Source organism: Apium graveolens, chromosome 10, assembly GCF_009905375.1.
Source record: "Apium graveolens cultivar Ventura chromosome 10, ASM990537v1, whole genome shotgun sequence".
Taxonomy (NCBI): Eukaryota; Viridiplantae; Streptophyta; class Magnoliopsida; order Apiales; family Apiaceae; genus Apium; species Apium graveolens.
This window is the reverse complement of record NC_133656.1, coordinates 95100290-95119399: the sequence shown is the minus strand read 5'-3', so window position 1 is coordinate 95119399 and position 19110 is coordinate 95100290. Positions and strand designations below refer to the sequence as shown.

Sequence of the window (19110 nt, the reverse complement as noted above, 5' to 3'; positions counted from 1 at the left end):
AACAAAATATTTAATGTAATTTTTTTTAAGTTTTAATATCATTTGATTTGTAATTTTTTAATGTTTGATACGGTTTGTTCCGTTTTTTAGAGAGAGAGGAGTCCTCTCACATCATTTGTAATAAAATATTTTTTTAAATTAATAAAATTTATAAGAGGTACCGTCCTCTTTTTAACCAAAAATTTAAAATAATAAAATTAATTGATTACAACTATAATATTTTGAATAAATTATGTGACATAATAGAAAATAATGTTATATTTTGTTATTTATTTTTTATTAATTGATTACTAATTTCGATTACGAATTCGTAATTTAACCAGCCCAGCCCAGCCCAGCCCTCGCCCAGCCCAGTTCGTAATTCAACCCGTACAAGCCCGGTTCACACGGCTCACCCACGGTCCGCACGGCCCGGTTCGTGATTCAACCCGCACGGCCCGGTTCATGAATTCGTTCGGTTCGGTTACGAGTCCTGTTATCACGGTTCAAACCCGGCCCGAGCCCGGTTCGTAATTCAGCGGTCCGGTTCAGTGTTCAATTACCGAGTGTTCAACCCGTGTGCGGCCCGGCCCGGCACGCACGGACCGCACACTTGGCCAGCACTAGTTGGTGTGTTTAGGTCTGGGTCAAATGATAGTCCATTACTTTTTTAAAAAATGCTAGAGGTACAAAATGAGTTAGTAAAATAGTTACAAATGCCACATGTCACGTGTTTGTTGGCTTAATATAAATGGACCTCCTGCATTTACGTTAATAGCACCAATTGAATTATTTCATTGTGCCACATCACCCATGTCATGTCATTTTCTGACAATTTTTTGTAACCTTTTTTGTGACTCTAGAATTACTCTTCATTTTTACTTAGGCTCTTGTTTCTAGTCGGGTAAAAAAATTTAAAAGCCCGCTTCTCTTGCAGCCCGCCGATATGTGAGCCCAAAAATTTTGAATTGTTTGTATTTTTTTTGCAAATTAGTTACAAATTTTTAATAATTTTGCCAAAAATGTACCTTTTTGTAATATTTTTTGAAAATATTACAATAGCTATACATTTGTCAAAACTACTTAACAAATAACAATGATTTAAGATCAAATTTTCAAGTGAGTGTTGCTATAACCAATTTATGGTGTAGTGAATTGTGAAAAATTTGGACATTATGCTTCTGAATGTAGAGCTCCAAAAAATACTAGAGTTTAAGAGAAGGCCCACTATGTTCAAGAAAGAAATGATGAAGATGATACCTTGCTATTGGCCCATAAAGCAAGTTCGTAGAGCTTGATGAATCAATCAATGGGGATGTGGCCTTCACAGATGAAACAAAGGTGGCTGTAAAAGAAAAAGTAACATTCTCATTCGAATAAAGAATGTATAACATTTATGTATATCCAGTATTTACTATGTTCCCAACATAAAAATCAACATATTGAGCGGTGGACAACTCTTGAAGAATGATTATATTATTCATTTAAAAAAAAATATCTCTCAATAAAAGACAGTTAAAGAACTAAGAGAGGAGCTTGTAGCTCCGCCAACTTCACCAACCACACGATCTGAGGAAGAAAAAAGCTCAAGTGAAGGGCCTCGATGATTTAGAAGCCTTAGGGATATTTACGAGGTCACGGAAAATGAAAGCAATATTATTTTATCTATTAACGGATTGTGAACCTATGAACTTTCAAAAAGCTGTTGAAAAGAAGTGTTGCGAAAATATCATGGATGAAGAAATAAAAGCTATAAAGAAAAAGGTCACATAAGCGCTAACGTCGCTTCCAAAAGGGCATGAAGCAATTGGTATAAAGTGGGTGTATAAAGCAAATAAAAATGCCAATAGAAAAGTTGAAAGATACAAGGCAAGATTGGAAGAAAAGGGATATAATCAAAAGACGGGCATTGACTATGATGAGGTATTCTCTCTTATTGCCCGACTTGAAACTGTTAGACTAATAATTTTTTCGCAGCTCAAAATAATTGGAGGATACATCAAATGGATGTAAAATCATCATTTTTAAATGAAGTTCTTGAAGAAGAGGTGTATATTGAGCAATCACAAGGCTAAAAAGTTAAAGTACAAGAATGAAAGGTGTTGAAGTTAAAAAAGACACTCCATGGGTTGAAAGAAGCCCTAAGGGCTTGATATGAGCGAATTGACAAGTACTTAAATGAGGAATTTCATCAAGTGCCCTTATGAGAATGCACTCTATAAAATTTCAAAATATTGATATCACGATTTTGTGCTTGTACATAGACGACTTGATCAACACAGATAACAATCCAAGCACGTTCAAGGAATTCAAGAAGGAGATGATAAAGGAGTTCGAGATGACCGATATTGGACTCATTCCCTATTACCTTGGAATTTAAGTGAAAGAAAAAGAGAAAAACATTTTCATTACTCAAGAGGGTTATGCAAATGAAGTGCTTAAGAAGTTTCGTATGAAATACTATAATACCATTAGCATACTAGTGGATTGTGGAACAAAATTATCGAAGTAGGAGGAATGGGAGAAAGTGGATCCAACACTCTTTAAAATATTGGTAGCTAAGAAGCTTGAGATATTTGAAGTGCACATGAACTGATATCTAATATGCAGTTGGAGTCATTAGCCGCTACATAAAAAATCCATCAACTCATTGGAAGGCCGCAAATAGGAATCTTCGATATATTAAAGGTACACTAAGTATGCTTTATCTTATTCTAACTAGAAAAGGCTTGTTGGATTGTGATAGTGATTGGGGAGGATATATTGATGATTGCAAGAGCACGACCAATTTTGTATTTTACATGGGAGAAATAACCTTCATATGAATGTCAAAGAAATAAACTATTATCGCTCTTTCCACATGTAAAGTGGAGTATGTAGCCGCAACTTCTTCTGTTTGTCATGTAATTTGGTAGGGAAATATATTGAAGGAGTTAAATATGCCACAAAAGGGGTCGATCAAGTTTTTTGTGGACAAAAAGTTATCGATAGCCTTGGCTAAATATCTAGTTTTTCATAATCGAAGTCAGCACACTAATACTCGTTAGCAATATATCAGAGAGTGCATTGCCAAAAAAGAACCACAAATGGAGGATAATCTTTACTAAACCCCTCAAGAAATAAACGTTAAAACGTTAAGAAGCTCCCTTAAGTCACAAATCAAGTTTAAGGGAGGGTGCTGCAAAAATTATAAGCTTGATTTATTTAGTAATTTCAAGTACTTTCTGGAATTGTGTTGAAATATCTTATAGAAGTTCTAAAAGTCAAGTGCATGTACCTAGAAGTATGAAATTCTAGAACTTTTCTCTCAATAAAAATGTAGAATTAAGTATTTAATAATGTATCTAGAATGGTCCATGGAGAGCGAGAAAATGCCTCCATCCTCAGTTATGTATTAAGCCAAGTCATTTGTGTTTATAGTAAAAAAAGTTATCCTTCTCCAAAATATTAACCCTCCTATTTTAAACACTTTATCTAACCTCTCCAAAATTATTTTCCAACATTTCAGACTGTAAACTCCTAATAGTGGAATAAAAAACATTAATAGAGATATATAGATTAGGCATCTTACTTACCTAAAATATTATTAGTTGCATATTTCAATTAGTACTACTAGTAATAGTATATCATTTTCAAATAGTAATAATTACACAAAATTTTATATTAATATTGAAGTTGTTATTATGTAACATATTTTTAAAAATCTCCAATTCGACCGATTATTATTAATCTATACAAGATAATCTGCCGATTTGAGTTATTAGAATCTGATTAAATGACATATTTTTAAAAACTAATAAATTAATGTTAATAAATTAAATATTTGATTAATGTCTAGATTATCATATAGATTAATCAGCATCTCCAATATTGGTGTCGGCTAAAATGATATAAAATAAATATAATGTAAAATTTATTGAACGTGTAAGGTAATTTACTCCGATAGTGTTGGTTATTCCCAAATAATAGTATGTTGTTACTATTTCAAGTTATGATAAATATAATATATTATTTTATTATGAGAATAAATAATATATAATTTTAGTACACGTCTCTACATGTTAGACAAATATAGGTTGACTATAATTTTAGCTAATGAGAAAACGCTAGTGACATGTTTTTGCATAATATCTATCATATTTATATTTAGTATGTTTGACATTTTTCTAGGTAAGGGTTTTTGCCGAAGCATCTCCCCTTAGCAAAAAAATCGTACCTGGCACATATTATACATTTATTGTATAATTTGAGAAGCTCCAACTGTGCAAAACCCTTACATATAATTATACCCAAACTAATGACATTCGCTAAATTACATGTCCGAAACTGTAAGAGCATCTCTATTGATGTTGGCTTAAATAGTTAGCTAAAATAATATAAAATATTTATTATGCAAAATTTACTGAATCTGTAAGAGATTGTACTTTAGCGGAGTTGCCTATAATGGTTGGCCAGATTTATAAAAAATAGTACTTTATTATTATTTCAATTTGTTAAATACATGATATTTTATTTCCATACGGGTACATATGATTCAACATATTGCTATAGGTCTTTGAAAGTTGAACAAATATGGCCAACATCATTGGTTTGGCTAAAACTCTAGCTAAAGGTTGTGTACCTTTGAAGTGCATAGTACTTTTACATAATCTTTATAATCATATTTATGCAATATTACATAGGCTTTTAGCTAAGAGTTTTGTACCATGGGAGATGCTCTAACAAATTTGTACACACAAATTTAACATTATACCTAACCATCATTGAAACACATCAGCATCCAATGGTGTTACCTTAAATTGTTGGCTAAAATAAATAAAATAATGATTATATAAAATTTGCTGACCTGTTGAAAGGGGTAAGAAGTTGAAAGCTGATAAGGAGCCACCACTAACCCAAATCAATATCAGCCACCAGTTAACACACAAACACCACACACCGCTCGATTTTACGGCGAAGAAACACCATAACAGATCTTGATTCCTGCGAGAAACCTCAAACTTTGTTGGTACTCCGTTAACAAATTAGCGCTAGAAGGAGTGGTGCTGATCAAGATTATAATCTTAAGGAGGACAAGATGTCTTAAAATTATGATAGAAGTTCTTATGATGAAAGTGATAGCGGATCTGAAGGAGATGTTGGGCGCGACTACACTCATCATGAATCCTACGTGCCCAGAAATGTAGTAGATCCTCCGCGGGTTCCGGATGTTAGAGGAACACCACATGTACTTATTAGCAACGCTGATATCTTGGAACAGCCGTATCGTTTGGGAGATACCTTGAATTTCTTTAATTTGAGGTTGAACACCGTGGAGCGTCACAAGACAAGGGAAGCCGTCGTTATCCCCGCCACGGTCACACTATAGGGAAAACTCCTATGGTTGAAGGGAACACTCAGGATGTTTGTATGTTAGTCGCTAAACACACGCTAATAATACACGCAAGTATTCGAGTTCGTAAGTAGTATAGAATCTTTTCTAGTTCGTTCCCACAGAGACTATATTGGTTAACTATTTAATTTATACACCTAAGCAACAATGTATGGTTATTATCTAATGCTAAGACTATAACAAATTGAGATTGTTTATAACTAAGAATTACGCTAACAATTATAACTACGAGAATAAGATTGACTGAATTGATATATATGACAAACATGGGATTCTAACTTTATTAAATACTTCATTCAATAGCTTTATTATTCTTAACATTAGCATGCAATGGTGATGACACTAATCAGATAACACGGAACTAATAAACACCAACTTTCGTTGCACGAGCACCATTCTACCAGACATCCACAAAAGAGATAGAAGCTGAATAGGCACCAATTATATTGAGACCCTATATGTCTATAGAATTTGACAACATAACGGTTTAAGCACAAGTTATCTATCTTGATTACATAGGGCAAGTAAGATGGTTAAAATTACCTACGAATCATGCATAACACATACATGAACCTATGCTAGCATGGCAAGTTCTAAATCCTTAAATTCACTTTCGCTTTATTAAGAATTAACACAATATCTTATAAGTTCGCGATGCTCATAAGATGAATACGCACAACCAATACTAGGATATCATACAATCACCATATACTAAGGCATCAAACAATTTAACTAAAGAAATCCATAATTAAATCCGCTAGAACCCCATGATAACGATTAGCCCATAATCGGGCTCATCATCAACGTGGGTTCCGATGAAAACATGATATAGCAAACGTATTCTTTATACGAATAAATAAAACCAAGTACAAACAAGAGTATAGGTTCAGCAAAACAAGAAACAAGCATCCAAGTTACAACTTAAAACAAAGATTCACAAGAATAAACTAGATCGTCTTCGCCTTTGTTGAATTGTGCTAAAGGTCTCTTGCCATCTTCTCCTTGCGCTCTGGTCCGTCTCTGACTTGATATATATTAAAAACGACCTAAAGTTATTTATATAACACCTCTCAACAATCTGGAAGCCTTTCCTTTCAGAATTGTAGTAGAAATAGGATTCTGAAATCCGGCCTCGGCGCGGGCGCGTGCTATCACAGCGCGGGCACGCTGCATTTCTGGAACCCCGGCGCGGGCGCGCGCTATCACAGCGCGGGCGCGCCGTCCTTCTAGAAAAAAACTCAGATTTTTTCTTAAATCTTACTGCTTCGAGCCGGCTTTCCACGAGCTTTTATTCCAACACCACCTGGACACCAAATTAGTACCAAAATAATGCTAATTCACCTGATTACCTTGATAGTGCCTGAAATACAAAAACACTAGAAAACACATTAAAACACATAACAACTTGAGTACAAATACACGAATTCAAAGCTTATTAGAACATAATAAAGTGTCATAAATGCCACTCAACATACCCCCAAACTTGAATTGATGCTTATCCTCAAGCATATATAGACTCAAAGAACGAGAAATAAAAATGCATGAATGCAACGATCCCCAATAAAATAACTCAACCAACCAATAAGCAAATATCAACAAATGCAGTTATTCGCATGAAGATCAATCAAATCATATAAATCAACCTACAAACTAGAGACGTGCGTGTGTGAAGATGCTTACAGATATAATATCGCAACTAGATCAATAATCACGACTCACTACTCATCAAGGAAATCACAAGGTTATAAATAAAATAAAAAGCTAGACTCAAAATAACTTATAACACTTCAATTCTTATATTGGAGTTTTATACGGATTCATGCTTTTATTCACAACAAAACAACACAAGTATGCTTATTTGATCGTGCAATGAGTGAGGTCCATAAAAGACTTATACAATAGCACCCATGTAGCGAGCGTTAAGTTAGCGGATCCCAGACCATAAAAGCCTTAGGTAACTAGGCACAAAGTCCCCTAAGAACTTAATAACTCTAGTACTAAAGAACCCACTCGTGATCAATTATACATAACACTTATTCTTTTTTTTTTCTTTTCATTTTTTTTTCAAAATTTCTGAATGAGTGTGTTTCGCTTCATCTCATTCAACCATAGACTACTCATAAAAATATGAGCCGGCTACTAGCCATTTCACACCTAGCCACACAACTAGCAATGAAATTCAATTTCTCCAATTTTTAAATATCCATGTCTTTTATTACTAAGAGAATACCCTAAATTCTAAATATAAACAAGCAATTAAACCTCGACAAATCAAATAAACCATGATCATGATCTAGCACTCAAGCAACCTATAAGATTTAGCGAAATACAAGTGTCTCTAACATACAAATTAATCCAATAAGACTCAACATCATTAAATACGACATCACTACACTAGCATCAATATCGCAAGTCAATTGGGAAAATTATCTAAGGGATCATGTTATAATGCAAATGCATGAAACTACATGACAAATTATCATAAAATTACCAAAATAAAAAAAAACTACATGGCAAAATATGCAAATTATATGAACTAAAATATCATGAACATGCAAACTATATGAGACTCACACAAACATATTCCTTCAACTACTACCCCCAAACTTAAAATATTCACTGTCCTCAGTGAAGGTAATAGTAAGGAATCATGCATACCTATTCTGAATCAGAATCCTCACTCTCAAGGGGTGGAGTGTCAGGTGTATCAGGAGGCAGATACACATAATCCTCACCAAAAACTGGCCACTGAATGTCAACTCCAGTGGCTCTAAATGCAGTCCCAAGTGCCTGGGTGAGATCGTGTGCAAAACGACTATGGATGTCGTGCATCGCACCCATCCTCCTCGCAAGACTCCTATACTGCGTCGTACTCTTCTTCGATGATTCCTGCAACTGTGACGACTCTATCTCCTTACCGAATTGAGCTCTCCAACCTGCTTCACGGGCAAACTTGGAACCACCAGCATAATACTGATCATAGGGCCGCTTGCCTGGAAGCATATCAAATGAATAACCCAACCTCTTAGGATCAGACTTACCCCCATACCACTCCACCATGTGCAATATAATCGAACTATCAATGGCAGCACTAGGGAGATGAAGTTGTTCATATTTGGCCCAACAAACACAAGCTGTCACACACAACCTCATCACTATGGATGCGTAAGGTATAGAACCTGTAGTGCTACCTTCAAAAATCGTAGAATACCATGGTGAATAATCCTACTAATGTCCACATAATCCCCCTTCAGAATACCCCACAATAAACGTGCTTGCTCCACATTAACCTTATGCATATGAGATGATGACACAATATTAGCACAAATAAAGGCATTCCAAGCACGGGCAAATATGTTCATACAAGAAGCAGGGAATGTGGCATAATCAGTTGTGCCCCTCTTGAATTTCCACTGAGTCTTAGGCACACATAGAGTAGCAACAATCAAATCCAAGTCAAAATCCTCCAGAGTCTTATCATTCCAAATAGCTTGACCGGTTTTTTCGCGGGCTGATTAATTACCCTCCTTATCGCTCCAACACTATACTCCACCTTCATCCCCCTAACCACCGTGAAACCATTCTTCTCCGCCCTCATATTAGCATAAAACTCTCGCACAACACTCATAGGCACAGCAGCAGGTTCCTCATAAAAAGAAACCCACCCTATCTCCTGAATCATCTCCAACAGCTGACCATCCTTCCCTGATGGCAGGAAACCTCTCTCCTTAGCAATAGGCTTTGCGAGAAGCCTCGTGTACTCCTCCTCATCCTCGGGAGTAGAAAACCCGGTCCTCACACCACTCGAAGTTGAAGAATTGGTGGCGCTGCTATCGACTTGAGTTCTTTGTCTCTTGGGTGCCATGGAAATTGATTAGAGAGAATAAGAGTTGTGTTTGAGAGAGAATTTGTGTTTGAGAGTTTGTGAATTGGTGAAGAAATTTGTGTATGAGGTGTATGTATATATAGGCGGTGAAAAGAGAATTAGATATGGAATAGAAGTGGGATTTAATTATGGGAATAATGGGAGTAATGGGTTTGATTTGGAGAGGGAATTATGGGATGTGGGGGAGTAAAATTCGGTTGGGAATTAATTTTGGGACAAAATTCCCGTTTTCCCCCCTTAAACTGCCTTTTATTTTTTTCTAAAGTCCGGACACGGTACGGCCGTGCGCTGGGACGGCGCGGGTGCGCGCTACTTCTGCCAAACCGGCGCGGCCGCGCGCTGTAACAGCCCGAGCGCGCAGTGTTTCTGGTAAATGGCGCGGGCACGCGCTGGGACAGCGCGGGCGCTAGGCTTCTGTAGTCAGACCTGGATTTTTCCATTTTTTTGATTTTTTTGTGATTTTCTCTTTTCTTTTTGCTTTCTTTACTTACTAATGTACAACAAACTTGGGTTGCCTCCCAAGAATCGCTTATTTTATGTCGCTAGCTCGACGTAGAATCTTGAGATCAAGTGGACAATAAAACGGCACTAACCACCTCACTGGTTGGCGTGTCACCATAATAATGCTTTAACCGTTGACCATTTACCTTGAATGTTTGGCCCAGATAGTTCTCAAAAATTTCCACCGCTCCATGTGGAAACACAGTTTTGATTATGAAGGGCCCTGACCATCTTGACTTCAACTTTCCAGGAAAAAGACGGAGATGAGAGTTAAATAAAAGAACTTGTTGCCTTGGAACAGATTTCTTGAGCACTAGATCCCTATCGTGCCACCTCTTGACTTTCTCCTTATACATCTTGTTGTTCTCATAAGCTTGAAGTCGAAACTCGTCAAGTTCATTTAACTGAAGCATCCTCTTCTTTCTAGCTGCATCCAAGTCCAGATTCAATTTCTTCAAAGCCCAATATGCTTTATGCTCGAGCTCCACAGGCAAATGACACCCCTTACCATAAACCAACTGAAACGGCAACATTCCCAATGGAGTCTTATATGCTGTTCTATACGCCCAAACAGCTTCATCAAGCTTCAAAGACCAATTCTTCCTTGATGGACATACCACTTTCTCCAAAATGCACTTGATCTCTCTATTAGATACCTCAGCTTGACCATTTGTTTGAGGATGATAAGCTGTAGCGATGCGATGATTCATATTATACCTTTTCATCATAGCAGTGAACTTGCGATTGCAAAAATGCGACCCTCATCACTGATTATGACTCTTGGAGTTCCAAACCTTGTGAATATCTGCTTGTGCAGAAAATAAGCACCACTTTCGCAATGTTCGTTGGCAACGCCTTAACTTCAACCCATTTCGACACATAATCAACTGCGAACATGATATACTGATTGTTACAAGACGAGACAAATGGCCCCATGAAGTCAATTCCCCAAACATCAAAGACCTCAACCTTGAGAAGCACATTAAGAGGCATCTCATCCCTTTTAGACATATTAGCCACACGTTGACATCGATCACATTTCAAAATGAACTGATGAGCATCTTTAAACAATGTTGGCCAAAAAAACCTGCTTAAAGAACACGAGCTGCTGTCTTTTCTCCACCATAATGTCCTTCATAAGTTGTTGAGTGGCAATCTCGCAAGATCCCCCCTGTTTCGCTGTAAGGAATACATCTCCTGATGATTTGGTCTTTATGAAAAAGAAATGGCTCATTCCACATATACCACTTCACCTCATGAAGAAACTTCTTCCTTTGAGCATAAGATAAGTCGGGAGGCATGATATTACTCACAAGATAGTTCACAATGTCTGCAAACCAAGGTTTTTTTTCTTGCACTCCAAACAGCTGCTCATCGGGAAAAGACTCATTTATCAATGTCTTGTCCAATGAAGTAGCATTAGGATTTTCTAAACGCGAGAGATGATCAGCAACTTGATTTTCAGTTCCTTTTCTGTTCTTGATCTCTAGTTCAAATTCTTGGAGCAAAAGAACCCATCGAATCAATCTAGGCTTCGAGTCCTTCTTTGAGACGAGATATCGAATGGCGGTGTGATCAGTGAAAACTGTCACCTTAATTCCACGTAGATAAGATCAAAATTTATCAAAACCGTAGACAATAGCCAAAAGTTCTTTCTCCATAGTAGTGTAATTCAGTTGAGCACTATTTAGAGTCTTACTAGCGTAGTAGACCACATGAAATATATTGTTCTTTCCCTGCCCAAGAACTGCTCCAACTGCATAATCACTTACATCACACATCATCTCAAAAGGCTCATTCCAATCAGGTGTAGTTATGACATGTGCCATAATTAGACTCTTCTTGAATGTCTCAAAAGTTGCAAGACACTCGTCATCGAATTTAAAAGGAACATCTTTTTCAAACAGACTACACAAAGGCTTTGAAATTTTCGAGAAATCTTTGATGAAACACCTGTAGAAACCCGCATGAGCAAGAAAACTGCGAATCCCCTTAACAAAAATAGGTGGAGGAAGATTCTCAATGACCCCCAACTTGGCCTTGTCCAGCTCTAGACCTTTATTAGAAACCTTGTGCCCGAGAATAATGCCTTGACGCACCATAAAATGACATTTCTCCCAATTGAGAACCAGATTGGTCTCAACACACCTCTTGAGAAAGTGTCCCAGATTCTGCAAGCATTCATCAAAAGAATCGCCAAAGACTGAGAAGTCGTCCATGAACACCTTTATATTGTGGCCAATCATGTCAGAAAAGATGGCCATCATACATCTCTGAAATGTGGCTGGTGCACCACATAGACCAAAAGAAACTCGTCTGAAGGCGAAAGTACCAAATGGACAAGTGAATGTAGTCTTCTCCTGATCTTCTGGAGTGATACAAATCTGATTGTAATTCGAATAGCCATCCAGAAGACAGTAATACTCATGACCGGCCAACCTGTCAAGCATCTGATCAACGAAGGGAAATGGAAAATGGTCCTTCCTAGTGGCTTTGTTCAGCTTCCGATAGTCCATACAAACTCTCCACCCTGTGACTGTCCGTGTAGGAATAAGCTCATTCTTCTCATTTGCTACCACAGTAATTCCACCTTTCTTTGGTACACATTGAACCGGGCTTACCCATGAACTGTCAGAGATAGGATAAATGATCCCTGCATCTAGCCACTTCAGAATTTCCTTCTTCATTACTTCCTTCATGATAGGATTAAGTCTTCTTTGCTGCTCGACTGTAGGATTGCTACCTTCCTCTAGCAGAATTTTATGCATACAGTAAGAAGGGTTAATCCCCTTGATATCTGCTATAGTCCATCCAATTGCCGACTTAAACTCTCTCAGAATCCTCAAAAGCTTTTCCTCATCACTACCTGAAAGGTTAGATGCAATAATAGCAGGCAAAGTAGATGCATCACCTAAAAACGCATACCTCAAATGCTCAGGTAAAGGCTTAAGCTCAAGAAAGGGGGCTTCCTCAATAGAAGGCTTGAGCCGTTTAGGAGCTTTGTTCAATTCATCCATTCCGAGAGATTTAAAAGGCATATCAATCTTCCTCTTCCAGGGAGAAGCATTCAAATATTGCAATTATTCTTCACCTTCATCATCTTCACTATCTGAATTCCCCAATAAGGTTTTTTCTAAGGCATCAGACCTTAGCAATTGATCAAGTTCCGATATGACCACCGAATCGACCAACTCCACTTTTAAGCACTCCTCATTATCAGTAGGAAATTTCATAGCATTGAATACATTAAAAGTAACATCCTGATCCAGAACTCGCATTGTAAGCTCACCCTTCTACACATCGATCAAGGTTCGACCAGTTGCAAAGAAAGGTCTTCCTAAGATTATGGGAATCTTCTTATCCTCCTCGAAATCAAGAATTACAAAATCAGCAGGGAAGATGAGTTTATCAACCTTGACCAAGACATCCTCCACAATACCTTGCGGATATGTAATAGAACGGTCGGCCAACTACAAAGTCATATACGTCGGTTTAAGATCAGGTAGATCCAACTTTTGAAGATTGACAAAGGCATCAGATTGATGCTAGCACCCAAGTCACATAAGCATATGTCAAAAGACACTTTTCCAATAGTACATAGAATAGTAAAGCTTCCTGGATCTTTAAGCTTTGGAGGCAACTTCTACTGCAGCACAACACTGCATTCCTCCGTGAGAGCAACAATCTCTAAATTATCTAGCTTCACTTTCCGAGAGAGAATACCTTTCATAAAATTTGCATAACTAGGCATCTGCTCGAGAGCCTCAACGAAAGGTATGTTGATATGAAGTTTCTTGAACACCTCCAAACACTTCTCAAATTTCTTATCCAGCTTTTTCTTTTGCAGCCGCTTAGGAAAAGTCGGTGGAGGATAGATCTGTTTCTCCCCTTTATTACCCTCAGGCGGAGTGTGCTAAACAGTAGTCTTCCTTGGTTCCACTTCTTCATCTTGCTGCTTTGCTTCTTTCTCAGCCCCAGCTTCTTCAGTCAACTCTTGAGTTTGTTCGGGATTCGCAACCTTCCCAGACCTCAAAGTGATTGCCTTTACCTGCTCCATAGCTTCCTTCTTTCCTGGCACTTCAGTGTCACTAGGAAATGTACCACGTTGATGATTTAGCAAGGCATTGGCAATTTTCCCAATATAATTTTCCAAGGTCTTGATAAAAATAGCTTGACTCTTGCACATAAGCTTCAACTCCTCTAATTCAGATTTTTCATTAGCTTGTTGTAGCTGGAGTTGTTGTCTTGGTGCATACTGCGGTTGCTGAAAACCAGGGGGGTTGTACTGCTTAGCTGGATACTGCTGATGAGGCTATTGAACCATATTCTGAGCATTGCTCCAACTGATATTAGGATGATTACGGTTGTTAGGATGATAGGTGGCTAGCATAGGTTGCTGCGATCGCTGGAAGTTGCTCATGAACTGAGTTGATTCACTAAAAATTATGCACTGATCAGTCTCATGGGCACCAACGCAAAGCTCATAGACACTAGTGATTTGATTAACTCCATAATTAGTCAAAGTGTCCACCTTCATTGTCAAAGCCTTAAGTTGGGCATCGATAGCAATTGCTGCATCCAACTCCAGAATTTCTGCTACTTTTCCCTGAGTCAGGAAGGATTCTGGTACTCATTAGCAGACATCAGTTCAATAAGTTCATAAGCTTCATCATAGCTCTTAGCCCATAAGGCTCCTCCTGATGCTGCATCAAGCATGGGTCTAGAAGTAACACCCAATCCATTGTAAAAACAGTTCATAATCATCCAATCAGGCATGTCATGGTGTGGGCACTTCCTTAGCATCTCCTTATATCGATCTCAAGCCTCACACAGAAATTCTCCAGTTTATTGAGCAAACTGAGTAAGAGCATTCCTGATTGCTACAGTCTTCGCCATGGAGAAGAATTTAGTGAGAAATTTTTGAGCAAGATCTTCCCAAGTGGTGATAGACCCTGCTGGTAGAGAATGTAACCAGCACTTAGCTTTGTCCCTCAGAGAGAATGGGAAGAGTCATAGCTTAATAGCATCCTCAGTCACATCGTTGAATTTGAAAGTGTTCAGATCTTGATGAAATCCCTGATGTGCATGTTGGGGTCTTCACTAGGAGAACCCCCAAACTGAACTGAATTCTGTATCATCTGAATCGTGCCTGACTTAATCTCAAAACTGTTAGCCCTAATGGCTGGTCTGACGATGCTAGACTGGATGTCATTAATCTTAGGCTTAGAATAGTCCATCAAAGCCTTCAGATTTTTTGCTTGATCACCCATAGCTACTACAATTGGCTCTTCAACTTTCTCTTCTTCCTCTAACTTTTGTTCTTCCTCAAAAACTTCCCTACGAACTACAACAAGTTCTTCCTCGGCTTTATCCAGTGTTCCCTTACGAGTACGCGAACGCGTATGTATACACCCTCGCTAGAGTACCTGAAACCAGACAAGGAATAAATAAGTAATAATGTCCGAGTCAATGAACTTTAATGGCCATTGATGGAAAGCACATAAACTATAAATTAACACTGCAGTCCCCGGCAGCGGCGCCAAAAACTTGTTAGTCGCTAAACACGCGCTAATAATACATGCAAGTATACGAGTTCGCAAGTAGTATAAAATCTTTTTTAGTTCATTCCCACAGAGACTGTATTGGTTAACTATTTAATTTATACACCTAAGCAACAATGTATGGTTATTATCCAATGCTAAGACTATAACAAATTGAGATTGCTTATATCTAAAAATTATGCTAACAATTATAATTACGAGAATAAGATTGACTAAGTTGATATATATGATAAATATGAGATTCTAACTTCATTAAATACTTCATTCAATAGCTTTATTATTTTTAACCTTAGCATGCAATGGTGATGACACTAATCAGATAACACGAAACTGATAAATGCCAACTTTCGTTGCATGAGTACCATTCTACCAGACATCCACAAAAGAGATAGAAGCTGAATAGGCACCAATTATATTGAGACCCTATATGTCTATAGAATTTGACAACATAACAGTTTAAGCACAAGTTATCTATCTTGATTATATAGGGCAACTAAGATGGTTAAAATTACCTACGAATCATGCATAACACATACATGAACCTATGCTAGCATGGCAAGTTCTAAATCCTTAAATTTACTTTCATTTCATTAAGAATTAACATATTATCTTATAAGTTCGCGATGCTCATAAGATGAATACGCACAACCAATACTAGGATATCATACAATCACCATATACTAAGGCATCAAACAATTTAACTAAAGAAATCCATAAATAAATCCGCTAGAACCCCACGATAACGATTAGCCCATAATCGGGCTCATCATTAACTTGGGTTCCGATGAAAACACGATATAGCAAACGTAGTCTTTATATGAATAAATAAAACCAAGTACAAACAAGAGTATAGGTTCAACAAAACAAGAAACAAGCATCCAAGTTACAACTTAATCTAGATCGTCTTCGCCTTGGTTGAATTGTGCTAAAGGTCTCTTGCGGTCTTCTCCTTGCGCTCTGGTCCGTCTCTGACTTGATATATATTAAAAACGACCTAAAGTTATTTATATAGCAGCCCTTAACAATCTGGAAGCCTTCCCTTTTAGAATTGTAGTAGAAATAGGATTCTGAAATTTGGCCTTAGCGCGGGCGCGCTATCACAGCGCGGGCGCGCTATCACAGCGCGGGCGCGCTGCATTTATGGAACCCCGGCGCGGCCACGCACTATCACAACGCGGGCACGCTGTCCTTCTAGAAAAAACTCATATTCCTTCTTAAATCTTGCTGCTTCGAGCCGGTTTTCCATGAGCTTTTATTCCAACACCACCTGGACACCAAATTATTACCAAAAAATGCTAATTCACATGATTACCTGAATAATGCCTGAAATGCAAAAACACTAGAAAATACATTAAAACACATAACAACTTGAGTACAAATACACCAATTCAAAGATTATTAGAGCATAATAAAGTGTCATAAATGCCACTCAACATCGTAGGCAAGCAAATAGAGGAAACTCTCGAGTTACTCCATGGTGGTTGTAGTACTCTGATGATGTTGAGCCTAATGCGGAGCTTATTGATGGGGATATTGATGGGAGAGAAAGGTCTCATATTGACAATCACGTAACCCCACATCCTCATATATCTTGATGTACAATAGATGAGCATCATCGTGTGGAAAATATTCAAAATCAAGATGAAAAAATGAGAGATTTTTTAACTCTAAAAAGAAGGCTTGGCATAAGGTTGGGAGATGATGTCTTGAGGATGCTGTAGTTGGAATGGAAAAAGAAAGGAAATGATGGAGCAGCGAGGCCCTGTGATATGACGCATGTGCGGCACCATGAATACGAGCGTTCCCCTCCATGTGGTAGGATTGGAAACTATTAACGAGCTTATCAAAAGAATGGTCGAGGAAGGGTTGGATACCATCAAGGTAGGATGCCCCCTTATAAGAGGCATGAGGGCGCGCCCCCAGGGGATACAAAGGGTCCCTATCATTGTTCATGTTGCTTCTCATAGTGGTACTGACAATGGATCGATGATGCGTCCTCATGGCAGAGACGGTGTCCAAACTCAAGTAAGGTCACAAAATAATGAAGAGTCCCGAGGATGCGACCAAGGAGGACCTCGTGTGCAAGGAAGGGTTTAATATCAAGATGGTAATATCCCAAAGCCGCTACCTCATGACGAGGGGTGACAAGATCTGCCAGTACACCTGAGGGTAATCAGATAGAACAACAGCAGCAACAGCCCTTGAAACCCAATGTTCAAACCATCCCTGGGGTTAGAACGTTGAATATGGATGATCTAAAGAGGTTGCTCAATGACGTCTCTTGGTGGATACTTTTAGAGAGGGTGCACAACAATGGTTCTAGAAAATTGGCCCGGGAGTTATCACATTATGGGAACAAATAAAAACTGTGACGCCCTCCAAACCCAGGTCAGAAGTTTAGGGTTCACAACACACACTTACACAATATATAAACTTATTTATGAAAATAATATATGCAATGACCATACTTACCATAATCACGGATCACAACAAGTTAAAGTATGCACACAAGCCACAACCTTATTTACATTAAAAATATACCAAATCCCAACTAGTTTAACTTACATCTAAAAATAAAACATTCTTACAAACTTTTAAACTAAAAACTAAAATAAAAGTCTTCAGCTAGCTTATTCCATCTGAACCTGGAATCCTAGATCGCACATTTGTCCGGGGATCCTCCTAACCAACAATTTCCTTCTTAACTGGAAAAGAGCATAAATAGAATTGCAAGAGTGAGCTAACTAGCTCATCAAGTCACAATGACAATAATGAGATTAAATAATGATCAAATAAAATGTTATAAGAAATCAAGTTTCTTGTTAAACAATGATTAGAATTTGATATTCACTTTTATTTTAAAAAGTAAGGTTAGGCTGCTGATCAGTCACACACTAACCCTGAGAAAGGCACACCGCTCTGCTCTATATACTAGATCCAAGGAACACATTGGCCTAATACGACCATGAATCTGGTTTGACCATGAATCTGATCCATATTTATAAAACAATCCAATTCTATAATAACAACATAATAAAGAATGTAAATCAATTAAGTAGAATCATAAACAACATTCATCTCAAAGCATAGGGTGATTTATAAACACCATAAAAAATAACAAGGTGTGTATAAGGATTGGCTTTGTTAGGAATATGTTATGAACTTGATGATAAGTTGAACAAAACTCCTTAGTAGATTTAACTTAGTGTATTTGTAGCTCTCGACGGATATTCTACAATAGTCCCGATGGATGAACTTTATAGTCCCGACGGATGGCAACTGAACATCCATCAAGAGTGTAGCTTATGTAATAATAAGTCTTGTAACACATGCCTGCAAACAACAATGTATTAGTAGATGCTGTAGGATTCTTTAAGTCATGTTGACTACTAGATTGATATGTAGAATAGGTTGGCTAATTATAAATATAAGATGTCTTGTAATTTTGTATCAGTGAAATAAAGTCAAGTGACAGAAAGGCTCTCGACGGATGATCTACAAAGGCTCCAGACAGATAATCAACAAGGCTCCCGACGGATGACCAACATAGTCCCGACGGATGATCATAATTCAAAAGTGCAGGTTACAGTGACAGCACAGTCACATACGTCGGGTGTTTGCAAATGGAATATGGCAGCCTAATTGCAGGATTTAGAGAACAAAGAAGCATTACTATTTCCATGCAATTATGAAGATATTCAAAGATGATGGATAAAGTAATGAAGTAGCATGAAATTAGACTAGAAACAATTTTTGTTTTACTTGTTTGTCTTTTTATCATGTAACTTGGT

The 19110-nt window shown here is 37.7% G+C and overlaps 1 non-coding gene across 1 annotated transcript; it reads left to right on the top strand.

Moving 5' to 3' along the window:
• The first annotated feature begins 14532 nt into the window (after positions 1–14532).
• LOC141694810 (small nucleolar RNA R71) lies at positions 14533–14639 on the top strand. The gene has a single exon (XR_012564092.1). It is a non-coding gene; the product is annotated as a small nucleolar RNA R71 (small nucleolar RNA).
• The last annotated feature ends 4471 nt before the right edge of the window (positions 14640–19110 follow it).